Consider the following 6,206-nt stretch of genomic DNA (forward strand, 5'->3'; position numbering starts at 1 on the left):
AATCGATTGATTCATTTGTGATCTTTCCCATCATTAATATTTACCACCACCAGGTAGCAACCACCTAACACAAAGTACACAGACCAACCAAATGCAGCTAGTCAGAGAGGAATGTATCACATGGAATATAATTGCTTTTGGCTCTGTTCAGTCACATGTTCTATGTCCTAGAAATGTTTATTAAGCCTTCTGCCTATCTCTGTGCATTTCACTTCGTCTCTGTCGCTTCCTCATGCTCTTTCATCAAGCTATCTTATTTACTGCAATGTTCATTCATTATGGTTAACATCTTTCTAAACTGCTAATATTTTTAATAGAATTAGTGTTAGTGCTCTTGGTTACAAAATTACATACATTATGATGGTCTATCTAACCTAATTTTTCCTTAAGTTTGTTATTTTTAATGCATAATATTTCAGAATGTGAAGTTTTTTGTTTTTTAAAAAATACATATCTCAGGTGATTGCAGGAATGCCTATAAAGCATTTAAAAACTTGGGGGGAGCATTTCTTTCCATCCCACTCTCCTTTCTCTGTCCTTTCCTTGCAGGGGACAGCCTATAGAAAAAGGAGTAATTCTGCCCTCCTCCCCCACCCCAGCTCTCTGTATTTTAAATTTCTGTTATAAGTGATTGTTTTTAGAGTAAAAAGCTATCCAACTGAAATCTCACCAGTCTTTCCCCAAAGTTATTATTATCAATATGATGAATTTAATTATCAAAGCTCTCCAAGGAGCACAGTTCCAATGCCACTGTTGATATCTTAATTTTTGTTAAAATTCTGTTTAGTTAGGTTCAGATTCTTTGTTTTGAATATTCTCCTACAAGCATGCATGATATTTGAGAAATAGTCTCATTATGTCATCTTTTTCCTTATCATCACTTTAAAATATTTTGAATCACTTTTGGAAGGAGTTTGGCAATCTACAGGGCTTCCCTGGTGGCTCAGATGGTAACGAATCTATCTGCAGTGCAGGAGACCTGGATTCCTGGGTTGGGAAGATCCCCTGGAAAAGGCAATGGCTACTCCTGTATTCTTTCCTGGAGAATTTTACGGACAGAGGAGCCTGATGGGCTACAGTCCATGGCGTTGCAAGGGATTGGATATGACTGAGTGACTAACACAACAACAATGTACAATGCCCCTTGGAAGAAAAGCTATACAAACCTACACAACATATTATAAAGCAGAAACATTACTTTGCCAACAAAGGTCCAACTTGTCAAAGTTATGGTTTTTCCAGTGGTCATGTAGGGATGTGAGAGTTGGACTATAAAGAAAGCTGAGTGCTAAAGAATTGATGCTTTTGAACTGTGGTATTGGAGAAGACTCTTGAGAGTCCCTTGGACTGCAAGGAGATCAAACCAGTCAATCCTAAAGGAAATCAGTCCTGAATATTCTTTGGAAGGACTGATGCTGAAGCTGAAATTCCAATACTCTGGCCATCTGATGTGAAGAACTGACTCATTGGAAAAGACCCTGATGCTGGGAAAGATTGAGGGCAGGAGGAGAAGGGGATGACAGAGAATGAGATGGTTGGATGATATCACCGACTAGATGGACAGGAGTTTGAACAAGCTTGGGGAGTTGTTGAGGGACAGGGAGGCCTGGCGTGCTGCAGTCCATGGGGTTGCAAAGAGTCAGACATGACTGAGAGACTGAACTGAATTGAGGGCCTGTTCTGAGCTTACAAAGAGCTGCGGAATATTCAAGGTGTCCTCAAGATTGTCTACATTTCTGAGTTTGTCACACATTCAGAAATCTTGATTCTACAAAATGTAAAATGCTGTAGATTGGCTACAAAGATGAGATCCAGTCAGCTATACATCCATGCGAACAATTCTGGACACAATTCATAGAAAGGGGACATACCTCAGAGTCCTCTAGACTTTTCTCCAACCTCCCACCCTCAGAATTTCTGCAGCTATTCCAAAACGTAGGGAAATATTTTCATGCCAAAATGTATTAAAGGAGGGAAAAAGATACATAAATTTCAACAAAACATTAATACTTATTATGGGAGGAATAAATCAAGGAAAAAAAACTGGGTTATGGAAATGAAGCTAGATACAAAGTTAAACAAAAAATCACATTGAGCCATACATTTGTCTCAGCTTTCCAGTAGCCAGTGTGAATATATATACCCAATATATTGTGCCCATTAGCTGAAACAAATCAGTTATATAGAGGACACAGATTTATTTTTGGAATTAACACCATATAGCAATTTTTCGCTGAGGAATTCATAATCTATGTGATGATAAGACGCATTTTTGCACTTGGGAAAAATTTTAAGGATGAAATTGGTAAGAGAGCTGGCCTCTCATCCTTCAGCAGGGGTAAGATTTAGTTGGAATGAAATGTTTCCAAGCTAAAGAATGACTGGAAATTATTGAATTCCCTGCTGCACCCCAGGTTTTTAAGTAAGATCTGCAATGGCACCCCACTCCGGTACTCTTGCCTGGAGAATCCCATGGACAGAGGAGCCTGGTAGCCTGCAGTCCATGGGGTCGCTAAGAGTCGGACATGACTGAGCGACTTCACTTTCACTTTTCACTTTCATGCATTGGAGAAGGAAATGGCAACCCACTCCAGTGTTCTTGCCTAGAGAATCCCAGGGATGGGGGAGTCTGGCGGGCTGCCGTCTATGGGGTCGCAGGAGTTGGACATGACTGAAGCGATGCAGCAGCAGCAGCAGCTTGTCACAGAACTTAAATGTTAGCTAGTTGGTGTTTATTAAATGAGTGACTGGTCAGAGGTCTCTCTGCTCTCCAGCACCAAGTACCAAGTAGAATGGTAGAGTCTGTCTACCTCTGCTACTGTGTTGAGGATTCAACTTCCTGGGGGAACCACATTTGCTCTGTTAGGGAATGGGAAGCAGCTTCCCAAGTGGCTCAGCAGTAAAGAATCCACCTGCCAATGCAGGAGACACAGGTTTGATCTCTGGCTGGGGAAGATGCCCTAGAGGAGGAAATAGCAACCCACTCCAGTAGTCTTGCTTGGAAAATCTCATGGGCAGAGGAGCCTGGCAGGCTACAGTCCATGAGATTGCAAAGTCAGACAGGACAGAGAACACATGGACACACACAGGGAAATGGCAACAGGGAATCCTTTGTTGAGTGTCTAGGATCTGTCAAGCTGAAGATCCTATATAGTGAAGGTGGCTCTTTGAGGCCCATGAGATAGAGCTCCAGTGGGACTTCCTTAAACTTGGGATTGTTTGGGGGTTAGGAATTGAAAAACTTGTGTTCAATTGTCAAGAATTAGCTGTATAGTCTTACGCTAAATTCTTCAAAATGTGTTAACTTTTTCCCTAATATGTAAGGGGCAGATAGTTACCTGCCCACCCTAACAACTACACCATCCTAGTCTTTTGCCCATTATTTTTTATTTACTGGTTTATTCTGTGAACATATTATACCTACTTGGAGATAGGAACTATGTTTTACTGGCTTCTATCCTAAGTGCTTATCACAATGACTAATATACTGAATACTCAATAAATGTCCACTGGTCCAGTGAGTTAATGGAAATAGCTGGAGAGTTTCACTGTGCTAAATAAATGCAAGCTATTTGAGGGAAGCAGGTAAAACTTAATCTTGTTTTCCTCTCCTTAGGGTTGGTAGGTCCTTCCTGTTGCCCAAATGACCCTAAGGATTCAGTACCAGTTCATACAGAGTCTGGACAGTGCCTGAATGTTGGTGCATCTCACAATCTCATCCTTCTCGAAGTATCATCACTTCCAGGGTTTGGGCTTCCTTTGGATCATGTGGTGTCCAGTGTCACACTGCTTATCATATACAGCCATGTTCACACTTTCAAACACCTGTAAAAAAATCAAAACGTTGCCTCATTTATTCTGTGGTACATTTTCTGTGTGTCTGAGTGCTCCAGGTTTGCATGTTAATTTTCTATAATTACAACAGCAAGGATCTTATTATGTACCAGGTACTACGTGCTTATGTGTATTAACTCACTGTATCTTCACATTTCTATGGGACAAATGTGATTGTTGTCCCATTTGCATGACAGCAGTAGAGGAAAAAACAGATACTAAGTATTTTGCCCACAGTCACACAGTTAAGAGTGATGGAGCCTAGATTGTAGCATGAGATGTCTGGCTCTACAGGCCATGACTTTTCACCACTACACTGTTGCCTCTTAACTGCTTTAGCTGTATAGCTGTATTTTTATGATAATCCATCTTACTTGGGGGAAACAGTTACAAAAAGAATTTTTAATTCTAATTATAAAATACTTACCTTTACTTCTATAGTTAACCAAAGTTTTAACTAGTGTCCCTTTCTGTGCTTATACTGGTAATGAGAACTTTATAATACTTGTATAAGACATATATTAAAAAATGGAATTTGGAAGAATGCTTTCAAGTACTCATACAACAAAGAGATTGTGGTAGGAAGTTAAAATAAACACTGGAAATTTACTCAAAACTGTACACTAAAATGCTAATAAATGTTCAACATAAAATATAGTTGACCCTAACACAAGGAACTCGGAGAAGGCAATGGCACCCCACTCCAATACTCTTGCCTGGAAAATCCCATGGACAGAGAAGCCTGGCAGGCTGTAGTCCATGGGGTCCCTAAGAGTCCGGCATGACTGAGTGACTTCACTTTCAATTTTCACTTTCATGCACTGGAGAAGGAAACAGCAATCCACTCCAGTATTCTTGCCTGGAGAATCCCAGGGACAGAGGAACCTAGTGGGCTGCCGTCTATGGGGTCGCTGAGTCAGACACGATTGAAGCGACTTAGCAGCAGCAGCAGCAACACAAGGAACTAATCTGTAACTCTAGTTTAAACTAGACCTAAGTTGCTATGACTGTACCATTTGCTTAAGCTAACTATCCTAATACCAACAATGGTGACAACTGTAAATGTATTGCAAGTCAAGGATCTTGTAAAGCTGATGACTTTGTACATGTATAGTTCCCTTACTAAGGGCAGATCTCATGTGTTGATACCAAATTTTAGCAAATTAGTTATACTTAAGTATTTTAATACGTAATGAATAAAGAAGAAAAAACTGTTACAATAAACAGAACTATGCTAGAGTGCTTCCGAAGACCAGATTTTCACACCTGTTTTCTATTAGCATACAAAAGCTACTAGTGTAAAGAAACCATACATTAAGCATAATTGATTATCCTTAAGCTATGCTCTGTAGGGGTTATCACACCATTTTTAAGAACAATATTAAAAAGGCAAAAGTTATAACTCAAACAGTACACAAGACTTCTTACTTCATCTATAAAAATAGAGAATGCCAGTGCTTTATTTGCCAGAGATAAGGAGGGAAACATGGGTAAAATAAATTTGATAACATAACTCACATTACAAATGATTTTCCTAAATTCACAACTTTCACATTTAGCTGACCTAAATAAAAAGAAAACAAACCAACAAAACACTAACAAAAAAATTTTCACTTGATATAAGTAGGCCAAATCACATCCCTCTGAATGAGGGATTTTAATTCTCAAGCTGGGAAAATATTTTCATTACTTAAATAATTTACCCAAGGTGATAAATAAGCCCTTGGACCAAGTTCAGAAGAAATCGCCTCTATAAGTTTGTTTTAAAGAAGCATACAAAATTTTTACTATGGAACTTGCATGAAATTTTCTTGGTTAAATCTTAACAGTAAAGACAAAAAGTCCATACTACCTTATTGTGTTTCAGGTCTTTTTCTTCCAAACGTACCTTCTAGATTTCTTAGGTATGCTGTACTAGTACATATGAAGTTTATTTCACTTAATGGAGTAAGGTGTCATCAACTTTAGCATCCTAAGGAAGTAGTAGGTGTTATTTAAACTTTATCCTCCTTCACCTCCCCCACGTTACCAGTAGTAAAACTTATTAAAAAAAAAAAAATGAGGACAAAATAGTCTAGAGGCACCTGGGAAGACAGGGAATTCAGAAAATGAGAGAATATGGCTCTGGAGTGATATCCCGTCTTATTGGAAATACATAGGTGTAACTATAAACCCCTTTACCCTTTCCCTGGCTTTAGACTTAGGGTGTGAGGTGTCAGGGATGTGAATGGAGCCTTCACAAACTGATATTTTTATACCCCTTTCCCCCCTTTATTTACACGAAACAAAAGAAATAGAAAAAGGAGTGCTTGGTACCACGTGCTTTTGAGGTTTAAAGAGGCCTTAATAAACACGCTGTTTCGGTCGTGGCA

The sequence above is a fragment of the Bos taurus genome, chromosome 3 (genome assembly GCF_002263795.3).
Source record: "Bos taurus isolate L1 Dominette 01449 registration number 42190680 breed Hereford chromosome 3, ARS-UCD2.0, whole genome shotgun sequence".
Lineage (NCBI taxonomy): Eukaryota > Metazoa > Chordata > Mammalia > Artiodactyla > Bovidae > Bos > Bos taurus.